The sequence below is a fragment of the Panthera tigris genome, chromosome A1 (genome assembly GCF_018350195.1).
Source record: "Panthera tigris isolate Pti1 chromosome A1, P.tigris_Pti1_mat1.1, whole genome shotgun sequence".
NCBI classification, from domain to species: domain Eukaryota; kingdom Metazoa; phylum Chordata; class Mammalia; order Carnivora; family Felidae; genus Panthera; species Panthera tigris.
In genome coordinates, this window is record NC_056660.1 from 179,708,719 (window position 1) to 179,732,346 (window position 23,628).

General features: G+C 45.4%; 1 protein-coding gene and 1 non-coding gene across 3 annotated transcripts in view; one reads left to right on the top strand and one right to left on the bottom strand.

Moving 5' to 3' along the window:
- WWC1 (WW and C2 domain containing 1) overlaps window positions 1-23,628 on the bottom strand; it is a 154,042-nt gene that overhangs the window by 115,023 nt on the left and 15,391 nt on the right. The window lies entirely within an intron of this gene.
- LOC122232150 lies at window positions 20,582-20,685 on the top strand. Its single transcript, XR_006209516.1, has one exon. It is a non-coding gene; the product is annotated as a U6 spliceosomal RNA (small nuclear RNA).

A 23,628-nucleotide genomic window follows, 5' to 3' on the forward strand; every position in this document is an offset into this window, starting at 1 on the left:
GGTTCTCAAACTGGGTTCTATTCAAGAGTATGTGGGATATAGGAGACCCCCATATCCAGGCAGGCCGGTGACATTGAGAAGCAAAGGGAGAGCTTCACACGTCATTTTTTACACAATGGCTCCATTGATAAAAAAATTTAAAAGAAATATTGAAAACTCCTGAATAGAGTCCATTGTCCAAATTTTACAGATGAGAAAACGGAGGACCAGAGAGGAAAAGTGACTTGCCTTAAGCCACACAGACTCCCCTGTTTGCTGACGGGGGAAGGAAAGGAAGGACTCTGAAGGTGGATGAAGGTGTGTTTGAATCCCGGTTCTGCCATTTAACTAAGTTCTCTAAGCTTCAGTTTAGTATTTTGAGAAATTAAAGTGATCATATCTCCCTTAACAAGTTTTATGAACAATTAAATAAGGTAATAAAGTGGTAGGAAGACTAGATGTGTTCAGGTGCTGGCTGTCAGAGCAACTTGGAGATCGCACAGGGGTCAGAACAGAAACTAGGAACCTACTAGACGGATCTATGTTCAAATCCTGGCACTTCCCCCGCCAGCTGTGTTACTGTGGGCAGCTCATTCCAACTCCTGAGCCCTGATTCCTCATCTGCTTAAGTGGTGTGTGTCCTTGCTTATAGGTGTGTTGGGAAGCCCAGATCATACGAGGCATGCAAAGTGCTTACCATGTTGTCTGGGACATAACAGACACTAAATAAGCACCTGCTTCTTTCTCTGACTTCTGTGGCACCTTGGTTGGGGAACTGCTGCAGACATGTTCCTGTGGGTGCCCAGGGAGCATGCACCAGGAACCTCATTTCCTCCAGGGCATGCGATGCTGAGGAATCTTGGGAGGCACACCTGCACCAGCAAGAAGAAGGTCTGGATGATGAGCGGAGCGTGACTTAGAAGCCCCCACCTCACGGCTCCCTCAGAAAGAATGTATTGCATGACTGCACCTTTTATCTTGATTTTTTTGAGAGGGGGTAAAAAATAAAGGCAAGAACTTCAAGGTCAGGTTCACTTCCCTGCAGGCTCCTCCTGGGCTGAAGTGAAATTTCAAGAATGCAGCCTCTGGGCCCAGTTTACATTCCCACCCTCTCTGGTATCCAGGATACCAGAGGGACCTGTCGCATTCCATCCCACCAATCAGCCTCCTCAGTCACATCGTGCTGGGGGCAGGGCCTACCACTGGTTCTTGGGAGAAGCATCACTGCCTTAGCAGGAGGGTCATCCATTCATTCATTTGTGCAACATTTATGTTCAGAGCTTACTGGAGCCAGGCACTGGGGATACAGTTTTTATGGAAAACCAGCCCAAGCTCCTGCTCTGGGGGAGTTTGCAGTGCAGTAAAGAAGACAGCCAGACATAATGTGAGCAGTTCTATGAAGCAGCAGCACACAGTGGCATGAAACTATATATGGGGGGTGGGGGGCTCTGACCAACTCAGCTATGTTAGAGGAGGCTTCCTTGAATAAATGATGATTAAGCTCAAGGCTGAAGGGTGAGTAGGTGTAAATAGGTGAAGAGAGGGAAATACATTGGTAGAGAAACTAGCATTTGCAAAGCCTCTGTAATTGCCAGAGTACAGGGGTGGGGGAAGGTTGAGGTGGGGGACAGGATGGGCCTGGAGGGGCAAAATCAGGGTTAGACTTATGTCAGTATTCTATTAGAAGCCCCCACCTCACGGCTCCCTCAGAAAGAATGCAAGGGGATGGCATTGATCAGACTGCCTAAGAACCTCATAATAAGATCATCTTGGAGAACACAGTGGGAGGGCAGGGTATGATGAAAAGAAAGGGCACAAGTTAGGAAATTTTAGTAGCATGTCCAAGCCCCCAAAATGAGGGACTTGGGATGATGGTGGTTTGGGGGGCTATGCAGGTAAGAGCCTGAGTTGGTGGTCTTCTTTCCAAAAGTTGGTCTCCTTCTGGAAGGCCCTGGCAGTCACACCAGCACTAACCTCAGTGTTTCTCGACGGACATTCCCTCAGAGTAGCATCTCTGGGTTACAGTGGTCACAGAGGTGGCCCCATTAGGAATCTGATAAAACTACATCTGGCCTTGCATCAAAATCACTGCAGGGAAGAAATGCCATTTTCCCCACGGTGAGGCTCACAACACCAAGGCCACGTTATCAGACTTAAAGGCTCTGAAGAGATGGTCAAAGATTATAATGACATACACATTTTCCAGGCACCTCTAGTGCAAAATGGATGCCCCTTCCAGTTTTACAAAGAGGGGGGTCTATAGATGCTTGTTTGACATTATATGCAGGAAACATGCTCAAAAACCATTTGAGGAAGGGAGGGGGACAGGGAGACAAGAGGGCAAGAACATAGCTAATTGGCTAGTTAGTAGTTTCTTGGACAGCCCATAAGCCTCATGGAATTCTTAGTCTCATGCACACGGAGATGCTGGCTGGCTTTCGGCCTAGTTAGATGGATAAACAAACCTGGCTACCCTGAATCTGGGGGTCCACCCTCTGAGATCAGGAAGTCAGGAGGCCCAAGATAATGTTGAGACTCTAAAGGTTTCTCCATTCTTTTTTTTAAAATTAACAAAAAAAAAAAAAAATAGAAAAATATAATGAAAAACAAAACAAAACAAGAAACAACCCACAAACATAAGTGACAAAAACCTTTTCCCTCTGGGACACCTCGGTGGCTCAGTCGGCTGAGTGTCCGACTCTGGCTCAGGTCGTCATCTCTATCTCACGGTTCCTGAGTTCAGGCCACACACCAGGCTCACTGCTGTCAGCTTGTCAGCGCAGAGCCTGCTTTGGATCCTCAGTCTCCCTCTCTCTGCCCCTCCCCTGCTTGCACTGTCCCCAAAATAAACAAACATTAAAAAAAAACAAAAACAAAACTTTTCCCTCCTCACCATAGATGCAAGACCCTAAAGGACCATGAATGTTAAGATTTCTTGTGTGTCCTTCCGGAAATATTTTCATAGACATAGCAGCATGAGTATGTACCTAGCAAGCACCCATGTGCACACCCACATGCATATATACATGATTACACACACTGAAACTCTACTTCATGAAACCTAAGAAAGCAAGCCTCAATTATAAAAGTTTTCTTATTCATAAAATGAAGAAAGAAAAACACTGCCAATAAACTATAGCCCAGTGCTTTCTTTACCTCAGAAGATTTACTTTATCTGTATTGAAAAAGCTCATTTAGACTTACTTAGACTCGCAGCTCTTTTTTCCATACACGGAAAGAAAAACAAGCAAAATAAATTAGCTAAGGTATTGATAAGCCAGAACTCTTTCTCAGCGCTGACTCATCGACACCTGTGTGTCCCTCACAGCACCATTCTTGGTGCCACTGAGTGCTGAGCCAGCATTTCTTTGAAGAGAGCTCCAATGATGTCTCTGTGATTTTCTTCCAAGCTACTGAGAGTTACTTTGAGTTTTGATTCTGGTGCCTTCCCGATTTTACCAGAGGATGCCAAAGATAAGAACAAAGGTCTGTCCACAGTTGCTCTTAAATGGTTTGTGGGGGAAACAGCACCAGTTATGTTAGCAGGAACACCAGAGTTTGTGCATCAGTGGGCCATGACCATGGCCAACAGCATTTCTAAGATTCATCTCCAATTTGAAGATGTTAACACATAAAACAAACAAAACTCACAAGTTAATCTAAAAAGTGATGAGGGGCGCCTGGGTGGCTCGTCGGTTAAGAGTCCGACTTCGGCTCAGGTCATGATCTCACGGTCCGTGAGTTCGAGCCCCGCGTCGGGCTCTGTGCTGACAGCTCAGAGCCTGGAGCCTGTTTCAGATTCTGTGTCTCCCTCTCTCTCTGCTCCTCCCCTGTTCATGCTCTGTCTCTCTCTGTCTCAAAAATAAACGTTAAAAAAAAAAAAATTAAAAAGTGATGAATTATACTACAATGTATACACAACCTCCCTCAACTCTCAGTTGACTTGGGGTTGCAAAGTCAAATCACAACACAAGCCTGGCAGGTAAGTGAGTAAAGTGGGAAAGGTAGGGGCATATGAACAGGAAGTAGTTCTAAAGCAGCAATTCTCCAAGGGTGGTCCTACACCAGCAGCTATATTAATCCTGTGTGGGCTAAACGTTTCCATGGAATAGAGAATTCCTTCAGTCCTCTCCATAAGACTAGTACATATGGATGTACAAGTATTTTTAACCCCATTTCTTTTAACATAAAACATACTATTCTGAATCTTGCTATTTGCTTAGTTGTATACCTTGGGATTCTTTCCATATCAGCACCAGTAGCTCTACCTCATGCTTAACTACCTACATGGCACTCCACTCCACTGCATGGATGTCCCTCACCTTACCTACACAGCTCCCAGGCTATTTTCTGGTTTTGTTGCTGTCACACCCAAAGCTATGTGAGGAAGTGGCAAAGCTGCAGTCTGAAGCACGATCTCCTGTGTGGGGAGGGGGTATGATGGTGATCCCCGTGTGGAAGGCAGTACTCTGGTAATCCCTGTGTGGAAGGTGGTACTCTGGTGATCCCCGCTGTGTGGGAAGGGGTATTCTGGTGATCCCCCATGTGGGAGGGGGTACTCTAGTGATCCCCTATGTAGGAAGGGGTACTTTGGTGATCCCCCCATGTGGGAAGCAGTACTCTAGTGATCCCCCTGTGTGGCAGCTGGTACTCTGGTGATCCCCCCATGTGGAAGGTGGTACTCTGGTGATCCCCTATTGGGAGGGGGAATGATGGTGAGCCCCCTGTGTGGGAAGCGGTTACTCTGGTGATCCCCCTGTGTGGGAGCGGGTACTCCGGTGATCCCAAACCTGGCTGTGTGAGTCACCCACAAGTGACTGTCTTGAGGTCAGTTTGGGGCTCTGGGGAGGCAGGAAGGGATTGGTTGTGGAGGATTCTGGATGTACTAGAAGATTCAGCAGCTGTAGGGGTAAGGATGGTGAAGAGGGACAGCTCTTTCCTGTTCTTCCTCTTCCTAATCTGCAGAGCCCTGTAGCCCCTAAATCCGGCCACTGTCTGCCTACAGCCTCAGATCCCCTCACAGCATCCTGCTCTCTGCTCTAGGTCCCCTTCTCCTGCCCTGCCAGCCCCACCCACCTCCTTCTATATGAACAGAGGAAAGAGAAAGGCAAAGGGGGCCTCAGGGAATGAGAGCCTGTGAAGTTGGAGGGAGGCATTAGTTTCATTATCCCAGTATCCCCTCCCACCAAATCATCCCTCTTCAGCATATTCCATACACATATGGCAGGCTCTGTAGGGGTAGGTGTAACAATAATGGTTAGTGAACACTATGCTGAGCATACACAATCCCAATTAATCCTCATAATTTTGAAGGTACCAATTGTTAGCTCCATTTTATTGACAGGAAAACTGAGCCTTGGAAAATGTGAATGCCTTTGCTCAAGTTACACAGCACATAAGTGGACTCCCTGCACAGAATACCCTAGTTTTCCAAAGGTTCCTTCTAAGCTGGTGTTTCTTAAGCAGCAAATTGAAACTCAGAAGTCTTTTTCTTGGTGAGTGCAGGTCCCAGGCTAATCCCCAAGACCCTCCCACCAGGTACTATGTCTGTGGATGCAGTGAGGGGGACCAGGCTAGGGAGTGGCAGGGGAGCGGAGACTCCTTCAGGTAATCAAGTGAGGAACTTACATTTTTAACCAAAGCCACAGTTTTTAATAAATACAGCTTTACATAATTTTACTTTCCCCTTTATCTTTCTACCCTTTTTTAAAAAGTTTATTTATCTTGAGAGAGAGCGCATGTAGAGGAGGGGGAGAGGGGGAGAGGGAGAGGGAGAGAGAGCAAGAGCACAAGTGGGGGAGGGGCAGAGAGAGAGACAGGGAGAGAGAATCCCTAGCAGACTGGGCACTGTGAGCACGGAGCCTGATGTGGGGCTTGACCTCATGAACCATGAGATCATGACCTGAGTCGAAATCAAGAGCTGGATGCTCAACCGATGGAGCCACCCAGGCACCCCTATCTTTTTAATTATTGTTTGGCCCTGTTGCTCCCATTCGCATTCACTGACCACCCAAAATTGTGGAAGCAAGGCAGGTCTTCCTAAGCTTTCCTCTCTTCCAGTGGGCAATGGGCACAAGGTCCTGGAATTCATACAAAGTAACAAAAAGGCAGTCTACTAATTCCGGGTTCATTAGCATGGCTCGTTAATTATAAATACTCCCCCCTCCAGCCACCCCTCTCCCCAAAATACCCAAAGCAGATTAAGTTTTAACTTTTGCTGGCAGAACACCTGCTTCTGAAATTCCTCCTCCCTCTGCCTCCTAGGATTTACAACACAAAAGTAAACATTTACACTGGTTAAGATTTACCAAAAGGAAGTGAGGCCTGGAATGAATCCTTTGAAGTTCTGTCTCAAAAGAAGAAGGAGCCCTTTTTTAAATATATAAAATAAAAAACCTCAAAGCCTTCTGAGTGATGTCTGACTTGGGTTTGGAGGTAACCAGGCCTTCTCAATTTTTCACTTGGACCTTGACACCAGCATATGTTAAATCTTAAGTATAACTCAAAACTACAGGTCTCTCTGCTCCAGGGTAAATGAGGTTATCAGTCAATAATGCAATCAAGTAGCTTCCTGGAAACTCTAGGGTAGAACTTTCTTCCTGATGAGATATTACCAAGGGGGTAGAAAACGGTACCCTATAGAGGGGGAGCCAAAGGGCAAGGCCAACTTTACAGGCGGGAAAGATCTCGAGACCCACCTGTTCCCTCCAGACAAAGCTGATATTCTCAGTGAGGCATGTCTGTTTTACTGGAGGTGGGAGAGGGACAGGGCACAGCCAGACCAGGATAGATGTTGGCTAAGTTGACAGAGTAAGTACCAGGTGCCCCAGCAACCAGAGTCACCAGACACTGAGGTCATACAGATACCTTGGGGAAAAGGAAATAAAAAAAATTCCCCATACCTACCCCAAGATTGCTGGCATAAGCCAATGGAAATGCTATAGTCAGGAAAGGAAGGATGACAGTAGTTGTGTATCTGCATCCAATCAGAACCTTCTATTCCTTTAGTGACAGCACCTACAGAGCAATCAACCAAGAATCCTGAGCACATGGGGCAAGTCCCAGGCAGTGGTTGTGTGCACCTCTGAGTGAAGGAAGAACGGACAAAGCAAGGACTCACCACGAAACAGCACCATTAATAACTGACTTTGTCCCAGGCACCTGTCGGCTGCCCAATTAGTTCTCCGCTGCGGCCCAGGGAACAAGTGTTCGTATCCACACTGTGCAGATGAGATCATTGAGACTAGCTAACTTGGCCAAGGTTACAAATGATGCCTAAGCCCATTTTCTATTGCATTACAGTCTTCAAATGGAAGGTGTGTATTAGAAGCTGCTGCATGATACACTCGAAGCAGCAGTGAACCTGGAATCCTCCGCTGTGGGAGGCCCAGCTCAGCTTTCCTTAGCTGGGTGACCTTGAGCAAGTCATTTAGCCCTCTGCAGGTGTTTCTGATCTCACTTCTGTCCTTAACCTCAGCATTTTAATGGGTTGCATAGTGGAACAAAGAGTCCACATCCACCTACTTGCTCCAACTTCCTGGCTGATCCAGCCAAGCATTCAGAATTTTATCAGCATGAATGCAACGTATTTATAAGGCTTTTTCCTTGCTCCTGGGTCCCCTATAAAGAAAGAAGCATGGGGGCACCTGGGTGGCTCAGTCAGTTAAGCGTCTGACTCTTGATCTCAGCAGAGGTCTTGATCTCATGGTCGGGAGTTCAAGGCTCACAATGGGCTCTGCAATGGGCATGAAGCCTATGTTGAGAGAAGAGGAAAAAAAAAAGCATGCTCCTTCCAAAATGAGCTTATATTATCATTATATATCCTTCCAGAGTTGGGAAAACAGCCAACTCTGTTGATGCTACAAGACACCATTTTACACTTGGGCTTTTGTTAGGTGAACATCTACAAACACTGGCTTTTCATGGTTCTTCAATCAAATTCAGCCCCAGCAAGGCCTCTTTACTTGGAGAGGGAGAGAGACACACACATCCAGAGCCCCTGAGCATTTATTCTTGCTGCCTCTAGCTTCCTAGGGCCTCACTAAGCCACAATGTCACTCAGAGGAACACCAAATTCAGAACCAGAACCGCTGGTTCTGGTTCTCAATTTGATCCAAGGACCAATTACAAACCCATTTCTCTGCACTTCTAAAGCTCCATTTTCCAACTTGTCAATTGGGTATGAAAGAATTTACCTCACAAGGTTGTCAGTGAAGAGCTCATGAGACCCCAGAAAGTAAAACCCTTTTAATCATAAACATTCTAGCATTTACTATGTGCTGGGCCCTTTAACACACCATTTGAATGAGTCAATATCAGACACACATGTCAGAAACAAATACAAAAATGTAGGACACAGGCTGAACAAATGAACCAACTGATAAATGAAGGAATGGAGGGAAGGAGAGGGGGAAGGAATTAGGAAGGCCAGTGGGGCCCTGAGTCATGTTCAGAAATTCTGGGGTTTTCTATGGGCACTGGAGAACCATGACAAGTTTCCGAGAAGAGCGATTTGCTCTGGAAAGCCCTATGGAAGAAAATTCCAATAGAAGCTGCAACCTGAGCTGCTGGAAAATGATCTTGGAGCCTAGCCACCCTGTTCGCCAGAGACGATTACAACAGCCAGTGCCAAAAAGGACACCTGAACTCAGACGGTGGCCATGGGGACCACAAAGGGCCAACAACTGCCAGTGGGGTGGGTCAGACTCTAAAAGACCTCAGCTCCCAAACGATCTCAACAGCTCTGTCCTCTCCAAAACGCAGATTTACAAGGATAAATTCTCCCAGATGCTCATTTTTGTTCTAGGTCTCAAGTGTGAAATAAGGCTGTCACGCCAGTGTCCTGAACCACTAACTTCTGTGCCCACATTCACCTCGTTACCTTTAAACAAAATAAAACAAAATCAGTGCTATACTCTCAAGTTCACTGGAGTATTATTCACAATAGCCAAAAAGGTGGAAGCAACCCCAGTCTCCATCAATGGATGAATGGGAAGACAACAGGTGGCATGTACATACAATGGAATATTATTCAACCTTTAAAAAGAAGGAAACTCTGACGCATGCTACAACATGGATGAACCTTACATTATGCTAGCGCATGACGCTACCTGAAATAAGACGGTCACACAAACACCAATACTGTATTATTCCACTGACATGAAATAGCTGAAGTAGTCAAATTCACAGAAAGTAAAATGGTGGTAGCCAGGGACTGAGGGAGAGGTGAATGAGGAGTTAGAATTTCATGGGTACAGAATTTTGGTTTTGCAAGATGAAAAGAGTTCGGGATATGGACAGTAATGATGGGTGCATAGCAATGTGGATGTGCTTAATCCTATAGAACCAGACACTTAAAAGTGCTTAAGACTGTACATTTTGCTATGTGGATTTTACCAGAATTTTTTTTAAAGTTTGGCGGGGGGGGGGGGGGGGGGGGCGGGGGGGAAGGAAAGAAGGAAAAAAAGGAAGGAAGGAATCATTGTTGGACTGTCAGTACATGGGGCAGCCTGAAACAATGCAGCTCTCTGCCAAACAGGCACACCTCATCTGAGAACCTCCTCCCTCTCTTCCAGGCAACTTTTCATTATTGCTTAAAAATTCCCTTAACCCCTTCCCCCTGTCCCACCTGATGCTGACTCAGACCCTTTTAATATCTGAGTGGCGGGAGTCAGCCTTAGAGTGGACATTGCCATCTTATCCTATACCTTGGGACACCTGAAGTTCCCAGTGACCAACACTGACCACATCCATCACTCCAAGACCCAGCCCTCTCCAGCCTCAGGAACAACAGCCCCACGTCCTTGCTGGCATTTCATGTGAGACTGGCAGTTTCCAGAAAATGCTTTATGTCAAGAAGAGGTGAAGTGCCCTGTGGGAACTATCTGTAAGGACTCCTATCAGAGAGCCCCAGGGCCTGCTTTCTGAGAGGCACAGGAAGGACACAGATGGTCACAACGCCGAGCACAGAATGAGGCCATGGAGTTCAGTTTATTTCTGCCCACCTCTGTCCTCATCACTGACTCAAAGAAGATCAGCTTAGAATGAGGAAATGCCTCCATCAATCCCTCCCTTTGCAAAAAGCCGGAAAACTTGCTCTACTGGATCCAATCACTTATTCAGGTATTTTGAACTCAGCTATTAGGTATGTACACATTCAGGATTACTATGTCTTTTTGATGAATTAACCCATTATTACAAAAGCTCTGTCTCTGTATATGGTAATACTCTGGTTTTCGTATACTCTGTATTTTGTCTTATAGCCATTCCAGTTTTCTTTTGATTAGTATTTCCCCATCCTTTTACTACTCGTGTTTTCCTATCCTCTTTTAGCCCAGCTGTCTATTTACGTTTAAAATGAATCTATCATAGGCAGCTTATAAACTTGAGGGTTGTTTTTTTTTTTTTCTCCTCCAACCTGACAGTATCTGCCTTTTAACTGGAGTGCTTAATCCATTTACTTTTAATAAATTATTAATACAGCTGGATTAAAGTCTACGAACTTGCCAGTTGTTTTCCATTTGTCTCATCTGTTTGGTTCTTCTTTTTCCTACTTTAAAGACATCATCCACAATATACTATTTATGTTTGCTTTAAACAGTTAGCTTTTAAAGAAATTATGAAAAATTTTAGAAGTCTTTTATATTTCCGGGGCCCTTAATTTCTTATGGAGATCCAAGTTTCCATTTGATAAGATTTTCTTTCAGCCTGAAAAATTTCTTTTGACATTTCTTTTTTTTGTAAGTCAGCTGGTGACAATTTCTCTCAGCTTTTATCTGAAAATATCTTGATTTTACCCTCACTTTTAAGGATTTTTTTTGTTGGATACAGAATTGTAGGCTGACGCCCCCCCCCCCCCCCCCCCCCGCCAACCCCTCCCCAGCTTTAAGCTTTGCACTGTAGAGATATAATACAATTATACTTGGGCTTTGTTTCTGATGAGAAAACAGTAAAGTGTACTCATTGTTTTCCTGTACATAGTATTTATTCGCTGCCTGATTTTTAAGGTTTTTCTCTTTTATCTTTAGGTTTCAGCAACTTGATTATAATGTGTCTGGATGGGGTTTTCCACATGATTCTCCTGCGTGGGGTTTGTTGAACTTCTTGGATCTATAGGTTGATATTTTTCATCAACTTTGGAACTTTTTGGACATTATATCTTCAAATATATTTTCTTCCTCAATTTCTGTCTCTGTCTCCTTTCAAGAATCCAGGGGCGCCTGGGTGGCTCAGTCGGTTAAGCATCTGACTTCAGCTCAGGGCATGATCTCACTGTTCGTGGGTTCGAGCCCCACATCAACTTGGAGCCCGGAACCTGCTTTGGATTCTGTGTCTCCCTCTCTCTCTCTCTGCCCCTCCCCCACTCACACTCTCGCTCTCTCAAAAGTAAATAAACATTAAAAAATTAAAAACAAAAAAAGAATCCAAATACACATTTGTTAGACTGCCTGACGTCCCACAGATCGCTGAGGTTCTCACCTTTTTTCCCCAGCTTTTCTTCTCTCGGTGCCTTGTGTGGAGAGTTTCTTTTGCCCTGACTTCACACTCATGTGCTTTTTTCCTACAATATCCAGGCTACTATTAGATCCATCTAGCGGATTTCTCATTTGGGATACTGTAGTTTTCATCTAGAATTTTTATTTTGTTCCATTTCTCTACTGGTTTATCTCCCTTTGAATTCTTTTTTTTTTTTTTTTAATGTTTATTTATTTTTGAGACAGACAGAGACAGAGCATGAATGGGGAGGGTCAGAGAGAGAGAGGGGAACACAGAATCCAAAGCAGCAGGCTCCAGGCTCTGAGCTGTCAGCACAGAGCCTGACATGGGGCTGGAACTCACAGACCGTGAGATCGTGACCTGAACCGAAGTCAGACGCTCAACTGACTGAGCCACCCAGGCGCCCCTCCCTTTGAATTCTTAAACATAATACTTTAAGGTCATTTGCTGCTCATTCCGTCATCTCTACCATCTCTGGGTCTCTAGAGTCTTTCCTTCTATGTCTAAGTACCTATTCTATCATATGCTGGACATGATGAATACTGAGCTGCTGAAAATCTGTTTAAAAACGTTTTGTTGTGATCGGCAGTGAATTTATTGGCAGATCAGCTTTATTCTCTTGCAGCTTTTTAAGCTTTGTTGAGCCATGAGTTTAATGATGGAAGTCACTTGTTAAGAATGGTGGAACAGAGAAGTATAAGGAACCTGGGTCCTTGATGACTATGTGGAACCACCACTCCAATCCTGATTGGCCTTTTTTTATTTAATGTGATAAAGAAGTAAAGTACTATCTTGAAGGTAAGCCATTGTTATTTGACTTGTACTGCCAGCAGCTAAACACTCTGTTAAAAGTACTAAATATCTACTAAGTAAAGCAGGTGTTGGGGGATAAAGTAATTTACAAGTTAGATGTGGTTCTTGACCTGTCAGAGCTTACAGTCTAGAGCAGGAGGTGGCAAACTAGGGCCTGCAGGCCAAACTCATGCATTGCCTGTTTCTGTAAATAAAGTTTTCAATGGGACAGAGCCAATATTTGTTTACATATTATCTATGACTGCCTTTGTGCTATAAAGTTGAGTAGTTAAGACAGGCAGTATGGTCCACAAAACCTAAAATATTTACCAGCTAGTTTTTTATAGAAAAAGGTTGCTGAGTCTTGTCTAGGGTAATAGTTCTCAAACATTCTGGTCTCAGGACCCCTTCACTGTCTTAAAACTTGAGGACTCCAAAGAGTTTTTGTTCATGTGAGTTTTATTTATCAATATTTACCATATTAGAATCAGAGAAAATGTGAAAACACTTATTTCTTTGAAAATAATAATAATCCCATCACATGTTAACATAAACAATGTTATAATTAAATGTTTTTAATTTATACATGTATAATTTAAATGTTTTTATAATTAAATGTTTTCTAAGTCCCCTCCAAAAACATTAGTGAGAAGAGCGGCATTACTTTATATTTTTGCAAAATTCTTTAATGTACAGCTGAAGAGAAGATAGCTAAGTCCTAAGATCTGCTTTTGCATCAGGGTGTTGCAAAATCACACAGCATGTAGCCTCTGGAAACTCCACTGTCCTCTTGTTATAGATAGAAAGTAAAAAAAGCAAATAATTTCTTAGTATTATCATGAAGTTTTGACTTTGCAGACTCACTGAGAGAATCTCAGGGACCACACTTTGAGAATGGCTGTCTAGAAAAGTCCTAGGCGGACATTAAACAAATAACATGAGGTTGGGGCACCTGGGTGGCTCAGTTGGTTAAGCGTCTGACTTCAGCTCAGGTCATGATTTCATAGCTGGTGGGTTCAAGCCCCACATCAGGCTCTGTGCTGACAGCTCAGCCTGGAGCCTGGAGTCTGCTTTGGATTCTGTGTCTCCCTCTCTCTCTGCCCTTCTCCCACTCATACTCTGTCTGTCTTTCAAAAATAAATAAACATTAAATAATTTTTTTAAAAGAAATAAATGGTATAATTAAATAATTATCATTAAATAATTGATTAAAATTTTTTTTTAATTTAAATTAAATGACAGCTCAAGCTGTCAGCACTGGGGCTGTCCCTGGGCTCGAACCCAGTAACTGGGAGATCATCACCTAAGCCGAAGTCAGCCACTTAACCAACTGAGCTACTCAAGCACCTGTAACAATTGATTTAAAAGAAAAGAATAAACACTGAACCTGGCCCCATCTGGGGAGTCAGGGAGTGATTTCTTGAGTAAATGGTGTTTCAGGCTGGGCTTGGAAAAGACAGTTAAGCAGGTGAAGGCAAGAGAGGGGAAGCTCTCCCTTCCTTCAGTGTGTCTGCTCCTCCTGCCTGGCTAAGGAAATTGGGTTAGGCTCTGGGGAAGGATCAGAAATGAGGATGACTTTCCCATGACATCCTCCCCTGGGGGGACCAAGGCAGAGATATGCTCTGGGAAACAAAGGGAAAGCTTTAACCCCAGGGTCCTCCTGACATGCCTGGAATCTATCCCAGGGACAGGGAAATCCTGATTTCTCTGGGACAAAAGCTGGTATTCTACAGATGGGGCACTATATGGAGGCCCAAATGCTGACACACAGGGGACCCAGGCAACGCAGGCCTGAGGACAGTTATCCAGGTCCTTAGGATGTGGTATCCTATGGTAACAGAGGTAGCAACATCAACCCTTAACTCACTGTCTTCCTTTAAGGCATTCAGAACCACTCGTCATCCAGATGGTTAAAGTTGTCAAAGATGTAAAGATGGTTAAAGGCTGTCAAAGTTACTGGCTGAGGGACCAGAGAAGCTCCCTTCCACCAGACTGCCTGGCCTCATCCCATTTCCCAGTTGCCCACTCTGCAAACACTCACTCTCAAACCCAGATTCTGCCAAGTTTCAAGATGGATATTGGAGGCTGCCGCTGTTCTTTTTCCCCCTGACATGCCCACCTTGGGGTGGAAAACCACCAGATTCCAGCTACCATCTCACCCCAACATCCCCACTTGAAAAAAAAAGCAGGCAGAGAAGAAAACAACCCCTGGCTGATGGAAGGCAGCTGATTCTCTTCTGTTCACAGTAATGATGCCCTAAAGTTATCAAAAACACGTAAGGAGTCTTGAGGTATTCGATAGGGCTTCTCTGTATTAGTTCCTTGAATCCTCTCAGTAACCCCATGAGATCAGTTTACATATTATTCTATTTTACAGATGAGAAACTGAAGCACAGAAAGATCTTGCAGCTGACCCAGGTGACAAAGTCAGGAAGAAGTGGAATCAGCATTAAACCCAGGCAATTTGGTTTCTAAGATTCAGCTCCTCAAATGTACATTTTACTGCCTTTCTATATTCAAAAGGACACAAGGAGTTAGTTTTTTAAAAAGTATCTGTGTAGGGGCATCTGCGTGGCTCAGTCAGTTAAGCATCCAACTTTGGCTTAGGTCGTGATGTCATGGTTCGTGAGTTTGAGCTCCGCATCAGGTTCTCTGCTGTCAGCACAGAGCCTGCTTCAGATCCTGTGTCACCCCCATCCCAGCCCCTCCCCAGCTCACTCATTCTCTCTCTCTCTCAAAATAAATAAATAAACTTAAAAAGTATCTGTGTAGATGTTCAACACCGCTAATCATTAGGGAAATGCAAATCAAAACCACGAGATACCATCTCATATCCATTCAGACGGCTAATATAAAAAAACCCAGGAAATGACAAGTGTCTTGGTGGAGGTGTAGGGAAATTGGAAGCCTTGTGCACTGCTGGTGTGAAGGTAAAATGGTGCAGCCACTGTGGAAAAGAGTGTAATGGTTCCTCAAAAAATTAGAAGTAGAATTACCATATGACCCAGAAATTCCACTTCTGGGAATATATCCAAAAGATTTAAGGCAATGACAGGAATAGACATCCGTACACCCTTGTTTATAGTGGCATTCATGATAATCAAAAGGTGAAAGCAACCCATGTGTCCACGAATGGATGAGTGGATAAATATAGTATATACACATACAATGGAATACTATTCAGCCTTAAAAAGGAAAGAAATTCTGACAACTAAGGGAAATGCTAAGGGAATTATGCTAAGGGAAATAAGCCAGTCACAAAAAAGACAAATACTACATGATTCCAGTCATATGAGGTGCCCAGAGCAGTCAAATTGGTGGAAACAGAAAGTAGAATGGTGTTTGTCAGGGGCTGGGGGAGAGGTGAATGAGGAGGTGAGAGTTTAATGGATACAGAGTTTCAGTTTTACAAGATGAAAAGAGTTCCCCTGAATTGGACCCTTAAGTGGTTAAAACGGTAAATTTTATATTTTCCCCAACCAAAAATAAATTTATGTGTTTTTCTGTTTAAAAAAAATTTTTTAATGTTTATTTATTTTTGGGAGAGACAGAGACAGAGACAGAGCACGAGTGGGGCAGGGGCAGGGGCAGGGGCAGAGACAGGGAGACACAGACTCTGAAGCAGGCTCCGGGCTTGGAGCTGTCAGCACACAGCCTAACGTGGGGTTCAAACTCACAAACGGTGAGATCATGACCTGAGCCAAAGTCATATGCTTAACCGACTGAGCCACCCAGGAGCCCCTTTTTATTTTAGGGAGACGGAGGGACAGTGTGGGAATGTGCGAGAGGGTGAGAGGGAGAAGAGGGTGCGAGAGAATCTCAAGCAGCCTCCATTCTTAGCACAGAGCCTGACTCGGGGCTCAATTCCATTACCCTGGGATCATGACCTGAAAGAATATCAAGAGTCAGATGCCCAACCAACTGAGCCACCCAGGCACCCCAAGGATAATTTTTCAAGTTTACCTTTTAAAACATTAATTTAGGGGCACCTGGGTGGCTCAGTACATTGATCTGACTCGACTTCAGTTCAGGTCATGATCTCACGGTTTGTGGGTTCAAGCCCCACATCAGGCTCCGTGCTGACATTGCGGAGTCTGATTGGGATTCTCCCCACTCTCCACCTCACCAGCTCTCACACGTGCTCTCTCAAAATAAACATTTAAAAACAGAAGTATCCTTGTAATACACCTTAGAATGTCTATTATTATAATTACAGTAGGAATTACCCTGAATAATTTTTTTTTTTTAAGTGTGGAGGGAGTGACTACATTTCTGAACTTCTGGAACTGAGAGAGCCTTTGCAAACAGATTAAGTGCTATGGCCTTTCCCTGGTCCACATGCCAAGCCAGAAGAGGTGATTAGCAGGCTTAAACTACTGGTTTCTAATCAGAAAGTTAAAAAAAAAATCCTTTGTCAAAGAAAACAGAACAAAGGGCCAGTAGGCCCAGGAGTTATACAATAAAAGCTGGCTCATGCTGTGTAAAAAGGCCCTTCCATCTCCTCATGGCTGTGTCCTCCTAACACCGTGCTCTTCATGACATCCAGGGCTATTGTACTGTATTGATAACACATCATTCAGTGTGGTGTGGGCTCTCACAAAGGCAGGCAGCGCCCCTGCGTGCAAGCAGGACATTTGGGAGACAAATCCCAGGAGTCGTTAGCAACTGCATCGACACTGTGAACTGTTCCCATACACTTGCCTCTCCTTCCCACACAATCCTGCTTCTCTGTCTCTCTCCAGTGTGTTGAGGATATTGGGAATACTGGAGAACAGGACTCTTTCTGAAAAGGCCTCCATGCTCACTTTTCCAAACAGCTATAGATTCTAAGAGGCCAGGGGCCAGAGAGGGAAATAGAAGAGGACGGTATGGTAGGGGGAAGGGCCCTGCTGCAGTGCCTGGGAGCTGACAGGGAGCATGTGTCCTGTGGGTCATCAAAACCTCACCTCCTCCACACACCACGGCCATGCTACCCACCAACCACTGGGCAGCACCTCCTGTCCTCACTGCCCTACAGAGGAGGGTCTGTGGGAGCTGGCTGCCTGTGGACTCTAGGAAGGACGCAGGAACTTCCTCCAGCGCCCGGATTCCAGCCATAGCACCCTGGAGAGTGCGAGAGCTTAACTAATTCTCAAATCAGGACACATACACAAAACCCTCTGAGAAGTGGTGGAGAACTCAGCTAGTGTTAGCAATGTTACATCAATGCAAGCCAAAGACCTCCAGGAGACAAAGTGGCAGTGACGAGCACTGAGCCGTCCTGGATGGAAACCCGACTCTCTTGCCAACTTGCTGTGTGACCCTGATAAATTCCCTAACCTCCCTGGGCCTCAGCTGCTTCATTTGGAAGGCGAGGACAAGCAAAACAGTAAATGCTTATGAAATTCCTTGGTACCCAGCAGCTGTCATAACCTCCAGGAAGTTTCCACAGCATCTAACAAGACTTTTGAATATAAAATCTTGACCAAATGATAGCACAGCACTGTCCTCCTCCTACAAGTAAATCAAGTGTCATTTGAGGAGATGAGAAGAGAAAGGGAGTAGATTCAGAAATAATACCCTTATGAAGAAAGCACAAAAGAAACTCAGTAATTACCTACAACCTTAGCAGCAAACATCCGGAGGATTTGGACACAGCCCACATTAACTAGAATTGGACGCTCCCCTTTCATCAAGTCAATTTAAGAAGCATTTGCTGAGGGCCTACTGCATACTGAAGTCTCAGCTGCTCTGCCTGCCCCTAGAACTCAGCCAATCCTATCTTTTCAAAGGACCAAGGAAGGTTCTTAGCCTACTTTGGACTGAGAGCAGACTGCCCTTACCCTGACCTCAGGCATCAAGAGGTCAGTGAGGTCCCCTGTGGTCATAGCCGTCTGGGATAACCGTAGAGTTGCACCAAGACCCCTACATCCTGCTGGTGCTCAAAAGTCCCCTGCCTGCCAAACACACAGAGATAAGCAAGCAGGATCAGAAGAGGGACCCTGGACTTGCAAAGCAGGTTTCATGGTGCTCAAGTGAAGAATAAGGAACTGCATCTTGTTTTTCGAGAGAGGTGATGGGCCATGTTATCAGATCACAGGCATCTGGCTCTACCTTCACTGACATGATTGAGACAGCCTGTCCAGGGCTTCTCTCTGTGTGATTTCTGTTGGGTCAACAGTTACTGGTTTGGCAAACAGCAATTCAGAGCCTTACACAGAAAATCAGGGTAGCAAACACTGAGAAACTGGTGGAAAGTACTTGTGGGAGTTCCATGGTCCAATAGCGCTATTCTTTACCTCTCTTCCTGTCTGATGAGGTGGCTTGCGCAAGCTAGCGGCTCTGGATGTGGGGTCAGGCCGGGGCTGGCAAACTGGCCTTGAGTCTTGTCTTCTACATCAGGAGTCTCCTTGACCGGCAGGCAACAGAGCTGGACCCCCACACAGGTGGGCTGTATCCCCAGCCAATCAGAGCCATGGGCTCTCCCAGGGTCCAATGCTTGCCCTCTGGCTCCAAAACTTGACCGGATGAAGAAGAAAGGAGTCAAAAGGTGACAGACTTCCTTATCAGGAGGCTTGCAGTCCTCACCCTTTACTCTGTGACTTTCCCTTGGCCTCTCAGCTGCCTTCAGGGGTATCCATTCATTTATTAGTACCAATCAGGTGTTCGACACCACTGTGCTGGGCCTGGGAGAACACAGACACGAAAAGAATGATGGCTCCGTGGTGGGTGCATGTGACAAGGGTGCACAGAGGGGCCCTGACCAGAGCTGGGACAAGGCAGGCTCCCCACAAGAGGAGGCCCTTATGCTTAGCAGCACAGGGAGGGAGGAATAGCAGGCAGGGCACACACACTGTTCATGCAGGCGGGGAGGAGAGGGTTTCAAGTTGAAGGCATATGAGAATCCTCTGGGTAGTATATTTAAAATGCACATTCCTGAAAGCCCCAATGATATTCTGATTCAGTAGATTTCAGGTGGGGGCCCAGAAATCTGTTTTATGAGCTCCTTGGGGGAGTCTAAGGCAGGAGGTCTATGGACCACACTCTGAGAAACCCTGCTTTGAAGGAATGGAAAAAAAAAGAGCCATTTGTGGCTTTGATGGAATATTGGTTTATTTTCCTGGAATTTTCCCAAAGGGACTTTGGCCAGCTCATTAATGATTCGTTCTTCCGTCATTTTACACAGACAGACATGCCAACATCAAACAAACTAGAAATGAACTCAGGGAGGGTGTTAGGAGCCCCCACTCACAGGGATGGCTGTCACTGTGTTCCACGAGATGACAATGGGCATCATCTCAGGAATGTGTCAGGTCAAAGTCCATGTTTACACCAAAGGCTGTCTACAGGTGAACTGGGGCCCAGAAAGCAGTGATGGGAAAGCCTCCTGGAATCTGGCCACACCTCCTCACCAACCTCACACCAGGGAAGGCAGGGCAGTCTTTAGATGTCTTTCAGACTTTCTCTGCAGCCCACAGCTGGCTCCCTGCCCCTCCTGTCCTGGGTCCCCCCTACCAGAAGCCTAGCCTCTGACACCCCAGCGCCACCTCACTCAGGCTCCTCCTAGCTTGGACCGGGGATTGCATGTTGGGGCTCTGGCTCAACCAGCCTAAGCCTTGGCCGAAGGCATTGTTTCTACTAGTACCTGTGCAGCAATATTTTTGTCCTATTCAGTGCTAGTTCCAGGGAGTCCACCATTTATTTCGCTGGCTCAAGACTCTGCCTGGGAAGCTTATGGGGGATTCCCAGCCCTCCTTGCTCTTGCCACTGGTGTCTGAGGCCTGGAACCCTGCCTTTGTGATCTCTGCCAAGTGCCTGCTGGGCTGCCTCCTTATTATGTGTTAGAGCCACAGGCACTAGCCTCCCAATGCTTCCCAACTTCCCACTGCCCCATGTTCCCAAGGGCCGAGTTCGGCTACCCTGGGGACTTCCCACACAGTCTGCATCTGCTTGGACCCAGCTGCTGAATACGCTGCAGCCTCAGGACCTGCCTTTTGTCAGCAGGTGTGATCCCCTTTCAACTGACCTTCACACCCCATCCAGCTTCAATCCCTCATCCCATGCGGAGCTCTGGGAACAGGCTAAGAACTCTTTTCCACGGACAGTGTTTATAACTGGTTGTAATAATCCAGTGTTTACTGATAATACAGCTATGTGGGATACCCTACATCAGAGTTTAGTAAGAGGCACAGTCAGCCATAGAACAAAAACCAAAAATTAAGGCGAACAAACAAGCCAAGGCTATGCAATGTAGTACTGAATGGTCTGGTCAGTGCTACTCAAACACGAACGTGCGTAAGGGCCACTGAGATCTTGTTAAAATGCAGTTTCTTATGCTTGCTTCGGCAGTACACATATACTAAAATTGGAACAATGCAGAGAAGGTTAGCACGGCCCCTCCGCAATGACCCACAAATTCACGTAGCATCTCATGTTTAAAAACAAACAACAACAAAAATCAGTTTCTGATTCAGCGGGCCTGGGGTGGAGCCTGAGATTCTGCATTTTTAGCAAGATCCCAGGCGATGCTGATGTGCTGGTCCACAGCCCACACTTCCCATAGCAAGAAGGCAGGGATCACACAAGCGAGTGGAAATTAGCCACACAGAGGTGAGGCCAGAAGCAGAGCTCAGAATCCAGCATGTGCTCAGATACAGTAACCACCAGGTCTTACTCACTGCCACTGAATCAGAACAATCTACTCTAGAAGTTCCGAGAAAGAATGACCTGGGAATGGCCACGTGCCCACAGCCTGTCCTGAGCAGACAGTTGCTGTGGTTGGCACCACGGCATCCCTGACGCTTCCCTTGTCATGGTTTCCTGTACCAGACTGAGTCCAAGTCAAGGTCAGCTCTGTGATTTTTTCCAAACCAGCATTTCTCATACGAATTTGAAATTCTGGACACCAAGTTAGCTGTGGTTGCTGGGCTGAAGGGTTATGAGACAGGCTGGGGCGGCGATAGGGGTCATCTAATGCTGTGGTAATATCATAACTGCTAACATTTTTGAGTATTTAGTCTGAGCCTTGTTGTCGGTTAAGTGCCTTACGTGGGAGAATCCATGGATTCAAAGTGAATAGCAATTTAAGAGTGAGAGCTCTGAAGCCAGACAACCCGAAACTGAACCCCAGTTTTGCCACTTTCTGTGTGACCTGGAGCAAATTACATTAGCCCCCTCTATGCCTCCACCTCCTCCTCTGTAGATGGGGAGAGTTATAGTACCTCTCCTAGATAGTCAGTGTGACAGCTGGCTGAACTAATAAATATAGAATATTTAGCGTAGCACTTAGCATTCAATAAAATCCTGGCTATTATTTTCTTATGCTTAGCCTTATTTGTAGAAAACCAGGAAACTGAGGCTCAAAGAGATTAAGTAGGTTGCCTGAAGTTACACAGCAAGTTAGAGGCAGAACTGATTCGAAACAAGGTTTGCAAATTTATGCAATTTATTTTAGATTTGTTGTTTGTAGATTTCAGGAGGCAGCAGAAACCTCTCATGGCCTCCAGTGGCAGCTCCCACCTGCCCAGCAATGGGGGCTGCTATTCCCTTTCTTAGATTCCTGTGAAATCTAAGCTCATAGCAGCCTCTTTTTTCAAGAACCACCTCGTGTGGGCTTTTCCTGCTTTTGACTAGAACAGACTTGACTTAAAGTAGATCCCTTCCAGGCAGGAGGAGGGAGGGAGATGATGGATGAGGGAAGAGGGAAGGCCCCATGGGGCAGGTAGCATCACCCGTGGCCTGGGAGGGAGGTGGGACTTCCCCGGATATAGGCAGGGGCTGGGAAACAGGCCCACAACGGGAGAATGGCAAAGTGCAGGACATGTTTGGGCACTGCCACTAACCCAGGTGGACTACAAGCAAGAGGACCAATGAAGACAGCTCCGTAACCACAGCTAACAATGACTGGCACCTACAATGCTGTTGGGCACTGTGTAAAGTATTTTAGACAGTTTAATTTAAACTTACTGAAATTGTACGAAGTATGGTTATGTAAGGGGATGTTTTGTTTCTTATACACACATATACAGGCATTCAGACACAAAAGATCCTAAACACTGAAGTATTTAGTGGCAAAGAGACATGATGTCTAACTTGAGTAATAACCAATTTACTCTTAAATGGTTTATATATATAATGGTCTTATATATTAAATTATATGCGTTTGTATATATATACAAACATACATAGACTCACAAACTTACACGTAGGGAAAATGAGAGACTATAAGGTAACTGGGTAACATAAAAATTGGTAAATGTGGGTAAAGGGTGTATGGAAATTTCTTACATTTTTGCAACTTTCCTGTAAGTTTAAAATTATATCAAAATTTACAAGATTCCAAAATGTGCATGGGAAAAAGATTTTTAAAATATCTTTAAAAATAGTATGAGGTCAATACTACTATCACCACCATCTTATTAATGAGGAAAGTGAGGCAAAGAATGAGGGATGTAGAAAATGGAGTGGGACAGCTTCGAGAGGTTTTGACTGTCAAACTCAGAAGGATGTCCCTCAGTAAACTCAGGAGGGCCCTAAAGAGTATGAAGAGAGGGGTGGTCAGCATTGGGTTATGTAAGACTAATCTGAAAGCAGGCTACAGGTTGGCTGGAGGGGGAGGCCTCTCATTTTGTCTTTATTTTCAATTAAGCTTCAATAGGAATGAACAGAAAAGGAAGGAGGTGTCAGAGTCTACAAAATAAAGGGCAGAAGAATTGGCAGTTAGATAGGAGGAAGAATCCAGATGATGAAAACAGGGGTTGCCTGTGTGTGGTGGGGGAACTGGGTAAGTGGGGACCAGGTGGGAGGGGTACCTACATTTTGCTGTACACCTTTTGGATCTTCAGAATTTGAACCATGCAGGTTTAGCATGGCACTTTCTCATGGTAATGACAGAAAAGGCAAGAGACCAGGGCTGGATTCAGGTTTAGATCTGTGGTAGACTGACTGCATGCAGTGTTTGTGTGGACCCAGAAATGATGTCCAGCAGATAACTGGAAATGGGCATTTGAGCTTTCACTGTGGAGGAGGTAGCAGAAAGCCTGGGGTCGGTCACAGGACACTATTAGGGAAGAGCAATAGGAGATAAGGCCAAAAAATGCCTTTCCTTTCCTGCATAAGAGTGACTGCCGGGGCACCTGGGTGGCTCAGTTGGTTAAGCATCTGACTTCAGCTCAGGTCATTGTCTCATGGTTCATGAGTTTGAGCCCCGCGTCAGACTCTCTTCTGTCAGTGCAGAGCCTGCTTGGGATCCTCTGCCCCCCTCTCTTCTTGTCCCTCCCCAATTCGTGCATGCTCTCACGTGCTCTCTCTCAAAAATACATAAACATTTAAAGAAAAAAAAAAGAGTGACTGCCAATAAAGGAGGTGTGTCAACACCACCAC